The sequence below is a fragment of the Rhea pennata genome, chromosome 6, assembly GCF_028389875.1.
Source record: "Rhea pennata isolate bPtePen1 chromosome 6, bPtePen1.pri, whole genome shotgun sequence".
NCBI classification, from domain to species: domain Eukaryota; kingdom Metazoa; phylum Chordata; class Aves; order Rheiformes; family Rheidae; genus Rhea; species Rhea pennata.
The window spans coordinates 7,172,878-7,191,111 of record NC_084668.1 but is presented as its reverse complement, the minus strand read 5'-3'; positions in this window follow the sequence as shown (position 1 = coordinate 7,191,111).

Genomic DNA, 18,234 nt, shown 5'->3' with positions numbered 1-18,234 from the left:
CTCCACTTCATAAAAATGATGCTGTATGTGTCTCACAAGAAGTAACTTCAAGGTCGTAGAAGATTGTTTCTCCATACTATGGAGTACTAGGTGATAACACATGTGGATTGCAATAGCACAGGTGATGAGTCTTGATGTTTCTTAAGGTCTCAGGCAGTCCACAAGTGTGATAGCCTGAAATGAAAGAGTTTATGGCTTCAGGACATGGCACAAATGAATTGGGTTCCCAGTGATGCTGATATTCCAAGTGGACTTGTGTTCATCTAAGCAGCAGCATGAGTCACCTTCAGGACTAACTAAATATTATTGGCAAATCCAGTTTGTAGTTTGGCTGTATCAGTTTGGTTGTTCTATGTTGTTCAGTTACTGAGGATCCTTATTAAGCTTTGAATTGAAAAGGAAGACCCTGAGGAGGCTTTCCTTCAGGGCTTTATCCGACGCAATGTCGGAGAGATGTTGCTGACTTCTTGTTAGACACAAGCTGTTGAAACAGGACGTGGCATAAAAAGGACCTTTGCAAGAATGTTAAGCACTGAATGGGCACTGAAAGCTTCTGAATCTGATTCCAGATTTGTCTTGTTTTTCCTTGCTCTCAATGCAGGAAGTACATTGCAAGAAACTCTGATATCAAATGAATCATTTACGTTACTATAACAATAACATGGATCTAGCTTACTAGAAACGAGTCTAGCAAAATGTGTATGTTAAAGATGATATATGATTGCTGTTAAACTTTATAAATCATTTATAATGTTGTAAATAGGCTAAAATCAGCTAGCCTGGAAAAAATATGCAAATTAAGAAGTAAAATTGAAATTGAAAAAAGTGTTAAGCGAAAGGAGAGGTATGCGTATTTGTGAGAGGAAATGAGAGGAGAATAGATTCTCAGTATGCTATTTGCATTCCTGTAATCCAACTCTGAGAACTGGGAGAGGAGGAATTAAGAAACTTCACAGCTGTAGCAAGCAAAGCAAATTCAGATAAAGCGTGAGTGAGCCTATCTTTTGAGAGAGAGAGGCAGTGGAGATGAAAGAAAAAATTGTTCTGAGCAGCTCCAGTGCCAGCGGAGAGAGCTCCCTTCTCCTGAAGCTGCCTAACGCCCTGCGCTCTAACTGAGGCTTGGTAGGTGAGAAGACAGTGGTGGGAAAGGGTCGGTTCTGTAACACAGCGCTGAAGGGCTGAAGCACTACCGAATTTGTCTTCGTGACGGGTAGCTTGCAGATGCTCTGAAATGAATTGGTGGCTAAAGGCAGAGTAAAATTTCAGGTACCTGTTGAGATACATATTTTCCCTCTGTAACATGTTTCCTATCTGGCAATTAAACACCTAATGTTTGCTAGAGTAAACTTGAGGTTTGTTTCCTCATCTGAGGCCGGTCATGAGAGAAGGGACGAGGTGATCCTACAGCAGGGGACGTCTCGTCGCTCGGACAGCAGTGAGCCTGCCTGCAGCGGCACACAGGTTTACTTGCAGAGTCTCAACGCAAAACGTGCTTTTGGGCTCTGAAGAATTTTAACAGCATTTCTACCACCTTGTGCAAAGATGCCGACAGGTGCCTGCTCTGACTGAAGTGAGCTAACACCCTTCAGACAACTAGCAGCTCGTGGGATGATGGCAGCCACTGAACTGTATGTGGCTTTGGAAAGGGTTTGTTATTTTTTTCAGTGCCCTTCGCTAGCAAGCTGAAGAACAAAGCAGAGTGTGTATAGGTTTCGGGGGTTACGGAGGCGCCCATGAACGATAGGAGAGCTGTGGGAGCTTGAGCACTGTTCTCAGCTGTAAGAGTACTTGTGAAATTTTACATCCCTGGAGGAGTAGGGCCTGCGGTGAGGGTAGGCAGGTGAAGTGCAGTGTGCTCTGGCACATTGCCTGTAAGCATGTGGCTGATGATTGTTCATAAGATGGGAACTCATCTAGGGCTGTCAGTACTGGCATTTAACTGGGCAGGATCCTTAATCCAACCTAAATTGTTATGAGGCTTTCAATTCCCGCAAATTAAGGCTTCGGCTTTAAGTTCCTTTCAAAAGGCAGGATGATTTCCTAGCAGACCGACCTGCACTGTATTATTTGTCTACCCTTATGATTCAATTTTCTGTGTACTGCTTAGCTGCTGTGAGGAGAAAGGCAATGGGATTTTGCAAGGCAGCGCAGGACAACTGCTGTCGCAGAGCAGGTTGTGCACGCAGACGTGCCCAGGGCCAGCGCCAGGCACGTGTGGCGCGGGAAGCCCTGGATTAAGTCTGCGTGCTCTGTGGGAGCTCCTGGTTTGGGCTGGGAGCAGCACCGGTGCAGTACTTTGCAGAGGCCGCCCGGCGAGCGAGGTGGCTGCAGGCGGCTGGGAGAGCCCTGCTCTTCGCTTCGCTGCGCCCAGATGGTAGGCATCCGGCGCGGAGGGCATGTACTGTGCCTCCCCGAAGCACCCAGTCTGCTTCACTTAGTGTCCTCTGGTTCATGAGACGTGGTAAATAAAGAAGGGGGCCATCATGCAGCTCTGTCAAGCTAGCCCCAAACCTTGGCGTCTTACCAGGCTGCTCCTTGCTCTGCTGGCCTTCCTGTTACAGCGTCAGTCCCCAGAGGGAGCTTCCAAGCTACGTTTTTATTAATAGTTCTGTATTCGGATTTGGTGCTGGCTACCTTGATCTTAAAAAAAAAAAAAAAAAAAGTAATTTTTCACCTGAGTCATGCAATTTAAAACATACAGTATATTGAGTTCCTTTTAATTTTCTGTTGCGTCTCTGAGCCCTTAGAGTGCATCCAGGAGGATGTTTGCAGATGTTATTTTGCAGCCATGAAATACAGGGAACTTCCTCTTTTGAGATAAATGAGGAGTTTCATATAATAGTGTGAGATATCTAGACCTTAAGGAAAAGAGAAGAAGAAAAAAAGTAGGCTATCAGAGGAGTATTTATGGGGGCATTCTTATGATAGAGTGCTTATTTTTTAGTTGGTGGTCTTTTAGCATGCCAGTTGCAAGCAATTGGTTTTGTATCAAATAATATAGACTCTGTTGTCAAATTAAATATTCTAATGGATTATAAGCGTGTATGTAATATATGATTAAATTCAGTTTTTAACTGGGTTTGTGAGCGCAGGTGGAGTGTGTATGTGTGGGTTTGTGCTGCGCAGTCTAAAGCAAATTTCATAGAGGGTAATGTGTCCTAAAGGCAATTTTATTTCTCTGTGTGTAATGAAAGTTGGTGGCTGCAAAGAGGAGAGAATCAAATTTAATGCTCCCACTGATGAGAAAGCTGCAACGTGTGATGAGCATCAGGTCTGTTTTGGCCTACCTTGCCAGCCAATATCCGTATGTGGTGTTTGGAGGCAGCGCTGGGAAGTGCTGCCTCTTGCGCAGCTGCTGCTGTCAGGGATAAAGGCTGAAGCTGGAGGTGCTGCAGGACCTGTGTAAGGACAAGGAGATTAGAGGATATGAAAAGAATTTGGAAGTATTGGTGAAGTGATGAGGCAGCTGAGGCCGTAGAGAAAATGGAGGGAGAAGAGTGGAGGGTGTGTAGGAAACAGCCAAAGGAAACCAGGCTTCAATAGTTCGTGGAACAACTTCTGAATTAGATAAAACAGTAAAAGAAGAAAATCTGCAAAAAAATTTCTATCAGAATTTTATTCAAATTAATTGCTTTTAAAATAAGACCATAAGTTAAAGCAAGGTGAATGGATAGATACTGCTCAGATTCCATTTAGATAACTTTCATATTCCGTGTTTTCGATTAGAAACCAACGTGAGAAGTGTAACAGGCTGCTCTTTTGTTAAAGACAATGAAATATGGAGGAGTCATGCTAGGCAACTGAGAGCTGTGATTTAAGAAGAGAGCATATGTGAGGGCAAGGTGCTTCACATAATGCCATTTTCTCTTGTGGATTAGGCTTGATTTATGTGTGAGCATGGGAATTTATTATAATTCAGAGTAGAATCTAAAAATGGAAACAGATCTTTGTGATGTGGGCTGTGGTTTGTCTCCTGATTATTTGCTTTCTTAACAATACACAGATATGCTAAAACAGCATGTAACCACTTTTCTTTCTTAACAGTAGGTATGGTGGCTCCGTGCAGTTTTAGGATAGAGCCAAATTTATTATCTCCGTTGTACGGTTTAGGTTGTCTCTCTCTGCTGGTTGCTCTTTGCAGCTACAGTTCTCAGAAAAAAACCTGTCATTTCGCTATTTCCCTGAGGTTATTAATTATTTTTGTGATTTATTTTTCTTTCTTTCTTTTTTTTTGGCACTTTGATTCAAGATAAGAGGTAGATGGAATATTATTAATGAAGATGTTCAATGAGTGTATTAACATATTTTATGTATTGGACTGCTCATCTGCATACATTGCGTGTTCTGAGACTGTATCGAGAAATCCATTTTTTTTTCTGGAAATAAAAAGAATTTTAACCAATAAATTTGATTTTCACCTAAATTGTAGAATGAAAAAGTTCATTTGAGTTGAGTGACAACTCTGTCAGGTTACAATATTATAATAGTTCATCTCCTGAGGGTAGCTTTCTTTATATATGATTTGTTGAGCACTGCCTATAGCGTTCAAAAGAAAGTTTTAGGGAGAGCTTTTATCTCCTTCCTATTTTTTGATGAAATGAAACTCTTCATGAAAAATTCATATATACAGCACTAATTGAGAAAAGTATACATTAGTATTTATCTAGATATATTTTTTCATGGTTTCTATTTACTCTCTTCCTTTCCATTAATACCATCTTCTTCTCATCCCCTATCACAGTCTTTGTGAACTGGATCCTTTCAGATTGAAGTCACTCCTTTACAGAAGCTTAGCCCCTTGAATAAGCTCTTTTTTAATGTTTTAAATCTCTTTCTAGTATTTTGGATGTTCTGTAGTAATAGATAATGGCTTTTATTAGGATTTGCAAGCAAGGTCTTTTTTAATCCCCAAATAACACTTAGACATGTCAGGATTATGTATAAGCATAACCTTTTTTGAGTGTGTCTGGAAATAACAATGAGCCCAATGGACATTATTTTTCATAGGCTGCTGTTTTAACTCACTAAGGCAATCGGAAGAGAAGTTACAGTAGTACATTTAATATGAACAGTTTTGGATGCATTTATTTTTCATTTCTCTGAGATACCTCTAAAGGAAGGTGGCCTCTGGAGACTCTGATCACCTGCTCTCTATGGTCTCAGCCCGTTTAATTTGTCCTGCATGGGGCATCTGGAATTGTTGTTCACATTGGAAAGTATTACTGAAAACCCCCCCAGCCCCCCAAAAAAACCAGCAAAAACTCCCCATCGGTGTGTCTTTGTTTGGAGAGGTGGTGGTGGTAGATGGAGGACTTGTTCTTTTCCAGTCAAACTCTTACCATTATATTGAAATGGAAAGATGGATAGGACAGAGTTCAATGTTTGCATACCTTTTGTATTTTTTTTTAAGTACTTTAATACTTAAGACTCAGATTTGTAGCCTAAAATGATAGCTAAGTACAAGAGCAACTAATCTAAAGATAAAATGGCTTTGTCAGCTCTTGACACTTTCAAATCAAGATCACATCTATCTTAGCTCGAGTGGAAGTTACAGCCTTGATGCAGATATTTTCAGTTTGATTCTTTGGTCTGTTTTAGCAGGAGATTAGATCAGATAGGCATAGTGACCTACTTAAAATGTGCAAGTCTTTATTAGAGAAAATAAAATTAACAAAGTTTTCATGAAAATAGGTACCTGTTCTTTTGTTCAGAAGTTAATAAAATGGTAAGCATTAATGAAAAGGTAAGCAATTTTGTGTGGATTGTAAATTTACAGAAATCTCTTTATACTGAAGTAGAAACATCCTTAGTGGTAGGACGATACTGTACATCTGTGGTAGATTACCTGGCTGAAGGGATGGTAAGGTACGGGCTGGTTGAGGGTGCTTCAGTGCGGTACGCTCATAGAAGTGCATATATACAAAAGCAGGAGGAAGGAATTACATTGGTGTATGGCAATTCCAGACCAAATGAACACGCATTCTTAGGAGGATATATTCATTTTTAGCTCTGCTAGGAATTCCTAATTCTCTGCTGCTGAGAACTGGTCTGAGAGAAAAAAGCAGGCAGCTAACAGGAAGAGGAAGAAAAGAAGAATGGGTATTTTTGACTTATTCCACACTACAGCTTGTTTTGCAGTCATAAGCAATGAGATTCAATTCAACAAACATGTAAAGTGAGAAAAATCAGCAAATGGAGTGTTCTTTCCATTTCGTTATCTATATGTCCTTTTGAGTGCTTAAACATCCATTGAGATACTACTAAAATTAAAACCTTTGAAAATTATGTTTGAAGTCACTGATAATGTTGAGGTTCACTGTTTTCCAGTGAAGTGTTTACAATGTTTATGGTATTTCTAATGTGCTTTGAGATGCTAAGAAATATACAGAAACTCTACTTGTAGAGTAGATTCATGGGAGCCAGTATGCTGCGGTTACCGGGCACTTGTGTGCCTGGGGGCCTGGGGAGGTTTCTTCTCAAGTTGTGCAGCTTACGTTTACAGCTAGGTGAGGATTTGCCTTACCCAGATCTTCCCCTTGGGAAAAATAAGAAAAGACAGATCTTTACTCTGTTAGATTACCATATTGAAAAACTCTGCCCAGGGTTTAACATTCTATAGTCCCTGAAAAGTCAACACAGGTTTTTTCCTGGCTTCTGCCCCCACCCTGGGCCAGTTTATAGAGGGGCAAAGTCCTGCTGCCTGTAACAGGGTTGGGGGGGCACACAAGGGAGCCCGAGGCTCCAATAAAGTGATTTATTAAGGCAAGGTGGCTCTTGTGTTGTCTTCCAAAAAAATAGGCATGGAGCCAGAGGTAACATTTCAGCAATCTCTAATTATGATTTCCCTCCCTGTTTAACCACGGCCTGGTCTGTCACTAATTTAAAGTGATTCCGTGTTATATCGACTCTCCGTGGTGAGCTTCATGCATAAGCACTTTCCTTAAATAATTGAGTATGTCGTCTTTTGTTGTGGCAGGTCCCTGCTCATATTTCTTCTCATAGTCACCTTCTTTGTGGCGATGCAGTAATTTGGGTCTCAGGGCCTTTCTCGGTGCACCAGTTTGCAGCACAAATTGTTTAGAAAAGTTGCTGGCTGAATGCTATACTGCTTTGATTATCTGGAAGGCAAGCTGGCATTAGAATAAGACTGTTTTGCTCAGCCTGCTTCTGCTGCCTGGGTAAGTTTTGTGAGAGATACAATTGCTTCTTAGAATCACTGATCACTAATTGGCCAGACCCAGAAAGGCTCAAACTTTTTTCTTTTTCACTTGGTTTGGAGTAGTTGATGAGTGTCAGTGTATAATGTTCACTCAGGGGTTTTAAATGCTTTTTCCCAATTGCTACACTAGGTATTGCCCTAGCTTTCCGAGTTTGCCCTCGGTTCCTCTCGCCTACGTGATTGCAGTATTGCCCTCCTGAGTACGTGCTGTCATCTCTCGGCTCTGGGGAGGCCTCGTCTGTCACCACCTTCCCATGGGGTCCAGCGGCCATCGAGTGTTGAAACGGCGGCAGGTACTTCAGTGAGCGCTGGCAGCACGGTTCTGGGTTTGGGGGGCCCTCATGATTTGGGCTGGGCGATCTCGGCAAAGGGGAGTACGGCTTTCCTCAAATAGGCCGGTGTGGTTGTGAACTGGACTCTTTCGGCTCATACTGACAGCTCCTTCTCTTGAAGGTAGGTGGTTACACACTGAAATTTTTGAGATTGGTTTTATTTATTTATATTTTTAATATAGGAAGTCTAAGCACATCACGGTGGCATGCAGTGTATATCATCCCTTTTATACATATATACATATCGGGGCTCTCTGTGCCCGTGGAGGCCTCGTGACTAGCTGGGTTGGCGGGACGTGTTCCGCAAGCTGATCCCAGGTGCTTAAGGACCTGCTTTGCATTGCTTAACATCACTGACAAAAGTATTAAAACAAAATGAAGCCTTAAAAGCAGTTTTTGATATTCTTCCAAAATATATTTCATGAAACTTAAAATACGTAGTTTACAGTATGTCTATATGTATTTTGTATGAGATGGGGCAGAAGACGGTGCATGGCTATAGCCTCCTGTTAAAAGCTGCACATTCTGTAAGCATTTGTGTTCCTGTCTTTTCTCTTATTGATTGTTCTGAAATACATATTTTTTAATTGAATCTGAAGTCTTGGATGCTGCTGAAAACCTCTATTAGGAATAGATTTATATAGATGATATTCAGTACTGCTTTCAGTATATGGAAATATACTGAAATACTATTTTTAGGTGCTCTACAAGGTAGTCATCATCTTGCTCATCCTCTTGCCTGTACTCTCATATCTTGCAGTTTGGAGAATTTTTGGATTCAAATAAAGGGAAAATTAGGTAGAGTGTGTATCAATTTACCTTCAATTTTCACAATCTCCTATTACGATTGCTAGTGTTTTTGTAATGGATACTGAGGATAATTTTAAATATAACTTTTATACTCTGCAAATTGACTAAGTCTTTTGGGAGATAAGCTGTAATGTATAAAGAACTATGCATATTTGAAGGGCATTCATGTAGCCCTCTAGTTTTGTTTTGTTTTTCATAATAGTAATAATTGATTATCCTTTAGAAGGGCTGTTAGAAAGTTGGAAGCAGGCATACTTTTGAAATTTTCTTGAAACCCTGGTTAGAGACAAGCCTGGAGAATCAAGCAATCTTTTTCAGTATGCAATTCGTATCGTGTTTGTCAGAACGGACAGAGGTCCAAGGAAAACTGGTTGGGTTTTATGTTCCGCAGTAAGCGGTTTCCGTGTTTGTGTGTTCCCTCCTGGCCCATCAGGTGGCCTGCAGTGAAACAGAAGCTGCGTTTTCCCCTCTCCTGTTCTTCCGTCTGCCTCTGTTTTTGCTTCGTGATTGTTTGTTTCAGGACGTGAACAACGCTAGTGTCAGGGTATAAGAAGCGAGAGCTGCTAAGCAGAATTGCATTAAAATGATTTGCTCGAGCTTTTACATGTGATAAGAAGATTGTCTGTCTTGGTTAAACTGTGGTAAACTCAGGTCCTCGGCAAGAGAACATCAAGTTGCTTTTGGCATTTATTAACACTGAGTCCAGGTCCCTGGTAACGTTGTCCAGCAAGCAAAGTGATAGAGAAAAGTAGAGCCTGTGTATCTAATTTTATCATATTTATATTTGAAAATCTGTATTTTTTCTGTAAGTAAAGGGAAATTCTTCCCACAGGACAAGAAATTTTGTAGTTTCTCCTTTATCTTCTGTATAGAGTGTTCATACGGAACAGTCGCTGGGATGACGAAATCCCAATCTTGAAAGTAGGGCAGGAGATGTTTTCCACTTTCTACAGATCAATCTTTTTGTATTAGAGCAATTGCAGTCCTTTAAAAAAGACTCATGTACCGAAGAGAAATTACATAGTAAATGGAGTTCTGACTCTTGTAGTAACCCAATTCCCTGCTAGTTTTACAACATAAGGAAAAAAAAAAATATAGGGTCAAATTTACCACACAACTCTTGTGCTGCCTGTGCCAAATATTGTCTGGTAGATCAATTTTTAAAGAACTGTGCGAGGTTTCCAGCATGTTTACTTCTGCCATTTAAACTGCAATTTTATTTTAGATTTGTTTGTGTAATCAGATATATTAGATTACTGCTACTATCAAATCATGTATTTAATTCAGTTTTCCATCTCTCTGCTGGACAAAAATCCTAAAGAAGGGTAAAATAATGCAAATGTGGAAGACAAGCCTGAGAATGGTTGTAGATTTTAATATTGAAAGTGTTTGTAGGAGCAGTCCCAGGTACTTTAGGCAAGTAAGAATGTGTGTAACTTAGGAAGCTATCGACAGACAAGTTTTTATGTAATTTAAAGTACAGCCATTTCACTGAGGAAGCTGGTAATTGCTCTGAGCATAAATCTACAAAGAGAACTTGTGCCAGCTCTGATTTTTTTTTTTTTTTTTTTTTTTTTCCCTCTGGACGTTTACTTATCTCTTATTTAGATTCTAATCTAATAAAGGCTAAAGTCTAGTAAAAATCCATCTACATGTATACTTTTACAAAAGATAGCTTTATATGCTAATCAGCTCATTCCTTAATTCACCTGATCTGGAAAAGTTTAGTTTGTGGAAAAAAATGCAGTAATATATATTATGCTGCAAAAAATTCATGAGTTTATCTTAACTAGTATGATAACATATTTTTGTATGTCTTTTAAAAAATAAACTTTTAGCATATTTGAACCACCACAAACTCAAGAAAAAGCAAAACTAATATTTTTTGGCAATTGGAATTGGAAAATCTGGGTTCCCTCCCATTGAATAATGTGTTCTTAAAATATACCTGGTAGCCTAGTCATGGCACCTTTTGAATTCTTTGCAATCCTTTCCCTGAAGCTGTGCTTTATAGCTTTATACTCCTTGCTTGCAGCTTAGATTTGTGCCCAATATGTCTGGATAGATATTTTACTTTGCTGTCAGTAATGGAATGGAACTTTAAAACAAAACTAGCCAGTGAGTGTCACAAACTGTTTCAGTAGCATTTGTTTTATAGACTCTATATTGTTCTTTCTTTAGTCAAATAGAAACTAATCCATACCTAGATTAAAGAAGTTTAAAGCTATTTAATATAGCTAGGTAAGTATATCTTTTTCTAATAGTACATATAAGTATTATAAATGAAGCAAATAACACTTTTTGTAATTAAAATACAGGGTTTTTTACGGGTGCTGTTTAAGAGAGAGAGGATAGAGATACTTGTTTTGGAGAGGAGGAGTGTAAGGAAGTCTGTAAGAGGGTTAAAAGCAAGTATGATGAATACATAAAAACAAGAGAAGTCAGATGGATTTAAATAGCTTTTAATATAAATTTTAGAAATACAGGTATAATCATGAAACCTGACTATCATAATATATAACCACAAGGCAACCTTAATTTTAGCATTTCTTAAATTCTGAATTATTTATGAGTCTAAAATTGTTCTAGTATAGTATTTTGGATGGAATGCGGTATGTCTATATGCTGCTTCCTTTATAAGCTTTTCCAGAAGTGGGGGAAGCAGAAAGCGAGAAAATATGGAGTCATGAAGCTGAATGAAAGGAATTGGAAAATGAGAGAGGGGACATGCAAGTGGATGAAGGGCTGGTGAGGAGCAGAATGTGAGTTGTAAGTTGGATACCAAATGTCAAGTTTCATAAGATAAGTTGATATCTTCCAATAGATAACTGATACAATTTAGTATAGGAAAGGATTAGAGGAAAGGAAAGGAGAGGAGAAAAGAGCCAGGACTAGCCGTGCAGCAGGCAGTTCCGCTGGAGAGCTGAAAGGGATGGCAGAACTGAAATCAGAAAAGAGAATTAGTCTGAAGTGGATGAAACGAGCCTGACTGTAGGACTGGTGGAAATCCACCACAACTTGGAAACTGGTGTCTAGGAAACAGATGCTGGGCTGAGCTTGATAGACTAGCTTTTTGTGATGGAGTGTGGAAGCAAAGAAAGTTGAGGACAATATTAAATATCCTGTCTGATCTCATAGCTGATCCTGCTTTGAGCAGGAGGTTGGACTAGGGACATCCTGAGGTAGGAACCTGCCAACCTGAATTATCCTGTGAACCTGTGAATGAGGCATGAGCAGACCTGATGGCTGTGCTCACAGGCATGAGGGGTCAGAGCAGGGAAGGAGTCATCAGTGCAATGCTAAATAATTGCGTGCTGGGGAGGGATGTGTATGAAATGAAGCTTATGATGAGAGAAACTAGGGCTGGATGCAGCTGGGCTGTGAGTATGGAGGGATGGACCTGTGGACACTGATTGACTGAGCACGTGGAGGAAATGTAGCCTCTGCTACATCTGAGGATATGGCAATCACAAGGCAAAATAAAACAAGTCCTCCCCCTAGAAGCTGAAGTCAACGAGAGTAAATGTGGGGATTAGGAGGAGGGAATAGAAGGAAGCTGGATAACATGGGTGTTGGTCTAAAGTTTTAACTTCAGTGAAAGCGTTGTAGAAAGAAGACTGTCGTTGACTGCAGCACTTGGAAGAGAAGAGACTGGGAAGTAGTAGAAGAAACTGGAAACCTCAGGAATAGAAGTAGAGAAGTTCAATCCTTCAGCCCCTTTTGATCCACAGTAGTGTCTATGAGAGAAAGAAGGCTCTAATGCAGACACTGCGGAGACCTATCCCTCAAATGGTTACTGTGAGAGCCAGTAGCAGGATAAGAGAAGAAGAGACTGGAGATAGCTCTGTGCCTTTAGTGATGGAGTGGGTGTTCCTTAAACAGGAGAAGTAGAATATGAGGGGATTTAGGTGTAAGCTATAGGATAACTCAACAAGAAAGTTGAAGATGGAGGGAGAAACAGAATTTGGGTAGGTAACAGCAAGAAGAAGGTGGATGCTTTACATGGATAATTTTGATAGCCTGTATGGCAGGACCTACCACTGCCCAATGCATGAGTAAAACTTGTTCCTCTGGTAGATTTGGCAAACAAAATATTTTCAGCCAGATGTCCTCTTTCAGTGTGGGCAGGGTTGTTAATTGTAGACCTGTCAGGAAAGCTGAGTCTGGAGCCTTATGGCTCCGTAGTCGGAGACACCAGAGAACACCTTAAGTTACCAGTAGCATGTTGAAGCTCTGAAATATGAAACTAACTGCTAATTTTCATAGGTCACGCTCTTTGCTATAAACCAAACTCATCTGCTCTCCCAGGGGGAGATAGAACAACTGGGCTGACTTCTCATTATCTCTTTCTGTGGCGTATCCTTACTGAATTACTGCCAGGTAGATGTAGCAGATGCTCATCAAGCCACGGCAGGACTCCTCTGTTAATTGAACTGTAATGGGGGTGACAGCAGGGAAGGTCAGGATGATAGGACCGGTGATGTAACGTGAACTCTGGTAGGAACAAGCTGCACAGGCAATTGACCTTGCTTAAATAGTACTATATTAAGGATTTTTATCAGTTGATATCATTATGATTATTTTTTCGTATTAATACCGCAGTAGTGTCTGGGACCCCTGTGTGGATCATGTTATATTGTATTCAGGGCAAATATTTTTCTCACTCTAAAGAGATTGCTTTGCAATGTGATAATAGGAGAGTGAACGACTATAGGAGAAAAGAAATATGAATGGAAAAGGCAATAAAGACAAAATTTTTAAATAGATACATAGTTTTATTCAATTGATTTAAAGAGTAGTGTCTTACTTTCTGACTGCCTTTGTGATATCTTGGTGTTTTTGTTGTCATCATGCGCAGTTGATCTTGGGATGAAAGCATGTCCATCTTTAAATAAATGTGTAGGAGATATTAATAATAGCTTTTCGTATGAAAAGCATGTTCCTAAATCTGTTTCTGTGGCTTTTACAAATGTCCTGGGAATGCCTGACCTTCAGGCATGCATACTAATGCCATATTAAAGCCAGAAAAATCTATCTGATACTTCTTCCACTCCAGAGGAGGTGATGGGATGGGAGCTTGCCAGTGGTTTGTGCATTTCCAGGGCGCTGCAGCTGGTGACGTGAGATCCAGAAGGATCTCCTTTCTCTGAAGGCCCTCTCACAATGGCATAAGAGGGGGTTGGGTATAAGCAACGATTCACACATGTCTGAAAATAAATTCCATGTAAAAATAAAGTTTAGGGGCCAAATGCTACCTGTGTTACAAGCTATATTGTGTTACTACTAGGATGCTGCAGTGAGTTTGCATGGTAATTTCCATAAGCTGGATTCAGAGCACAGTGTTTGCGTTTATGCCTCATTTTTGAGAAGCAGAATTCTTTATATCTGTGCCAGTCTTTCTAAGCTTTTTTTCCATGTGTGTTCAGCCTTCACTTTGTCCTTTTATTTTTGTCTTGTTTTTTTTTTTTTAGTGTAACACTATATTTTTAAAAAACTCTTTTAATTCATGATATATACAGGCCAATTTGCACTGATGGCAGGGAAATCCACTACAAATTGGGCTGGCAGGAAAGTGAATGTTCAATAGCAAGGCATCACAAATTGTGTTTAACTTATTTTGACAACTCTAGCTTTAATTATTTAAAGTATGTGTTCTTCCATGAGACCTTACTTATACAGGGTATATTCTGTAGAAATCGTGAAGCCTGGCTTGTATGAGATCTCATTACAACTCTTCACTCTTGGTCTTTGGTAAGAAATAAAGAACTACTGCTCCAGTGTTTGATTAACACTACACAGAGGAGCACTGTTACAGTGTGGCATTGCGCTCCGTGTTTTCTCCTTTCCTGTGAGTTCATACTTTGCATTGAAGTAAGCAGCTGATGGCAGACGATGCGTTGGAATAAATGTTTATTTCAGCACTTTGAAAATGAGTTTTTGAAATGGAATTTATCTTGTGGATATGTGTGCATCTGTTTGTATTAACTCATTCGTGCATAGACCAGATAGGTAGCATGAGCTGCAAAACAGTAAGGGCAAAAACCCAGATAGAACTACTATTGAAAAGATATTGTTAATGTAGGCATTACAGCAGAAGAAAACTTTCTATATTCAAGGAATATTGAGACTGTTCTCTGCATTTTTGTACAGCTGTACAACAGCAGGCTGTGGATCCAGGGTTATTTTAGCCATAGTCACCAGCTGGTGGGGTTCAGTTTTGAACTCCTCAGTATTCTCTCCAGAACTGAGTATCAAGTTAAAATTGTAGCGTTTTCCTGCATATCTCTAGCTAATTTGTTTGGTCAGATGCTTAGATATGTACATGCGCTCAGTTGCTCTGGTTGTTGCATGAAAGTGTAGAGTGTAGAATTTAAAGTAGAGATAAGCTTCAGATAGGCCACTCCTGTGGCAGGTTATATGCTAGCAAGAGGCAGCTCATCTTTTTCAGGAAAGCCGCGTGAGCCTTATCGCTGTGCCTGACATCCACTGTTGAAATATCGCGGAGATGGAGGTGAGCATCTTACTGTGTCTCTCTCTCCAAACGGCAGCGTGAAGCACTCTGATCGCAGGAGCTCAGTCACGTCCTGCAGCACTTGGAAAGACCAGAGCTGAGAGGGAAGCAGGTGGCCCTTCCCCTACAAAACAGAGCTGAAATTTTGCTGAGTTTGTACACTTTGTGGTACTCCGTCTGATTCTTAATCTTGTGTTTAAAATTGATAAACACAAAAGATTGATTGTGGTGGCCATGTTCCGCTGATGGTGGGGGAGACCTGACCTGCAACCTGTAATGCCATATTCATGTCAAATAATACAAAATAATGTCAGAATGCAAAAGAAAATCACTGCAGTGAAACAGCTGAATTTCTGTGAACTGAAGGCACTCTAATGGGGATGTGAGGAAAATCTGCCATTGTTCCTGCAGCAGTGGTTAGGAGAGGGGTTTTCTTTTCTTAAACTGTGTTGCCTTATAATTTGTGACTTTGAAGCTTTCCATTTGCGGTGTGAATGCCAAAGTAGGGAGTCTGCTATGTGCTGAGTCTGATTTCCAGGTTTACTTGTTAAAGGAAAATAGTTTAAAAAGTAGTTTTCAAATGATATTATATTGCTGAATGCGCATTATATGCAATGTTTTGCTAGTGAAGAGAGTAACCCTCTTTGAACAACAACTTGCAATAACACTGAAATAGCGTTGGAACCAGTGCCAGCTCTCTTTGTCTTATTAATTGCAATTTAACAGTACTCCAAGATCCGTGCAACTGTGACTGCAGTTCTTAGATATAGCTGAGTTTTAAAGGACCTTTAATTCATCCAGTGCCAATGCTGAAAGATACAGCAGAATAGTAAATTGATAACGAACTCAAAGTTTTCTCTCAGCAATGAAAAACGAATGAAGAAACTTTTTTATTTTCAAAACCATAAAGTTTTGCTGTGACCCAAAGTACATGGCATAGCATGAAAACCCCACTGCACTTATTCCTGTGTTGTGTCCTGCTGTGTTGGCTGACACACAGCAGGCAGCATAAAGAGGTGTCCATGGGTGGCTGCAGAAAGCTTATCTAGGTTCAGCTTCTATAAAGTCCATAAATTTATAGGAATGAACTCTGTTGAGGGCTATCAGCTGCAGAGATCTCCTTCATTTTGACTCAGAAGCGCGTAAGCTGGGAATACTGGAAAAATATAAGGAGAATATCATTTTTGCATGCTCTGTTCTTAATGATGTACCCTAGGCAATTGGTATTGGCTTCTTGTCAGAGGCAGGATACAGGACTACACAGATTTTGGTTTGACTTGTTACAGCTGTATGTTACGTATTTAAGTAAATATACAAAAGTGCCCAAACAATGTGGAAAGATCACTTAGAATTAAAGTTATTGGAAACTTTCTGTGTTCTGCTGCCCAAGAAATGTTGATGCTAAAGTTCACAAGCAGTGTGTTATGGTCTTAATTTCTCCATGGGAAAAGCATGATAATACTTGAAGGGTATTAGTGAAGGTAAACTAGTTTACTTTGAGCAAGAAGGCACAGTGCTGAGATCCCGGAAAAGTCCATGACAGTTGAATGCGATGGAAAATGCCAAGGCTGGGATAGCCTTCAGGTACGCCTAGTTGTGATTGATTTGTGCAGAAGGAGATGTGGGCTCCTCAGTTGCTGAACATCATTCGTCCTGCTCTCAACCAGAAGAGCTGCTGCAGAAAAAAGGTGTGTGGTTGTGCAATTGAGGAGTAATCAGGATGATGCCGTTCTCTCACAAACTTTTGAAATCTTGTGTTTGAAATCTCTGTTCTTTTGACAGAATGTAAGTCATATATATGCAAATGAAACCAATTTTGCTTCAACTACGTTTGACTGATCTTCTGAACTGGGTTCCTCAGAAAAAAATTGAAACCATATATACTTTTTGTTACTGAAAGTCCAGTGTACTTCCATGTAATACATTGGAAGCACTTAGAGTGAACTAGATTTAGCAGCAGTATCATTCCAGAGGAGAGTCCTGTTCTAGCGTTGTTTTAATTAAAGTCATTCTGCTGATGGAAAGTCTATTCTCTGGTGTTTTCTTTAATGTAGTCATAATGCATCAGTTTGAGCTCCATCTCTAGAACATCTTTTATTATAATCCACTTAACTAAGTTTATAATTAAACTCCTGAATTCAAACCTGCCTTTGTTATGTTTTAAGATGCACAAAAAGTAAAGCAGGAAAACTTATGTTTGGTTTTTATCCCAAATAAATCAGTGTAAATTAAGAAACACTTCATTGGCAGTAGAATAGTTTCACATTCTTCTAGCTTTTAATCCTCAGGATTTTCCATAGCTCTGGGAGAAGAAACAAGTACTGTTGAACAGAAAAAAACCCATGGAGTAATTAATGGATTCTTACAATTTGATTATAGGAATCACAGAAATACCTGAATTTGCAAATGTAACTGGTAAAGACGGTGAATACCTACTAGGTTTTTCAGCAAACGAATACTGAGAAAACTTGCTTATACTGGTAAAGTGACCAGACTGGATATAGGTTAAGCTTCCTCTGGCTTGAGGGACTGGGATGCTTGAGAGGGAGGTAATGCTCCTTACTGTGTTTTCCCCTTCCAGACTGGTTACTGGGGAGAAGCATGGGCACAGACTGGAGCATAAACACAGCGAGCAGTATGCAAGCTTACTCCTAGTCCGAAGCAGGCTGTTTTAGACTGTCTGCTAATTGTTTGTAATTATCTTCCATATGCAGATGTATTAACACCAGATGTTCTCGTAGGCATTATTTACCCTCGTAGTTATTGTAGGAAATTACCAAAGAATTATGCAGCTTAATATTTTGATTCCCTATGAGTGACCGCTTATGACAGAAACAGTCACTGGCAGTTGTCAACCAGATCTATGAATCTGGCGCATTCACACAGTGTGTTTTCATCCAGGATTTTAAAATGCTTCTGGAAGAAGCATAAATGTCCTTTACTGAAGTTTGCAGATGAAGAAGTAGGGGCGTAGAAAATCAAGCTACCGTTTTCATATATGCAGAGTCGCTCCACTGAAATCAATGGGAATACTTGTAGAATAAAGTGTTAGTGTCAGAATATGACCTTGAGTGGTTTTTCACAGTTTGACACAGCTGGAAATAGAATTTAAGGTGCCTGTACTTTAACCAGAAGACTGTCTTTCTCCAAATGTGTAAGTGAAAGACTCTGTACTGCTTATTTTCTATATGGAAATAAGGCAGTGTAGTTTTACTGCATTTATCATTACTTTTTTTTTATTATTACATTACTTTAAGATACACACCCTGGTGATGGTCTGCAGGACCTGTGGGTGGTGATGAACCTTTACAGTTCTCGGCCAGGCTGTCTTGGAACAGCACAGAACATGTTCTTTGGATAAC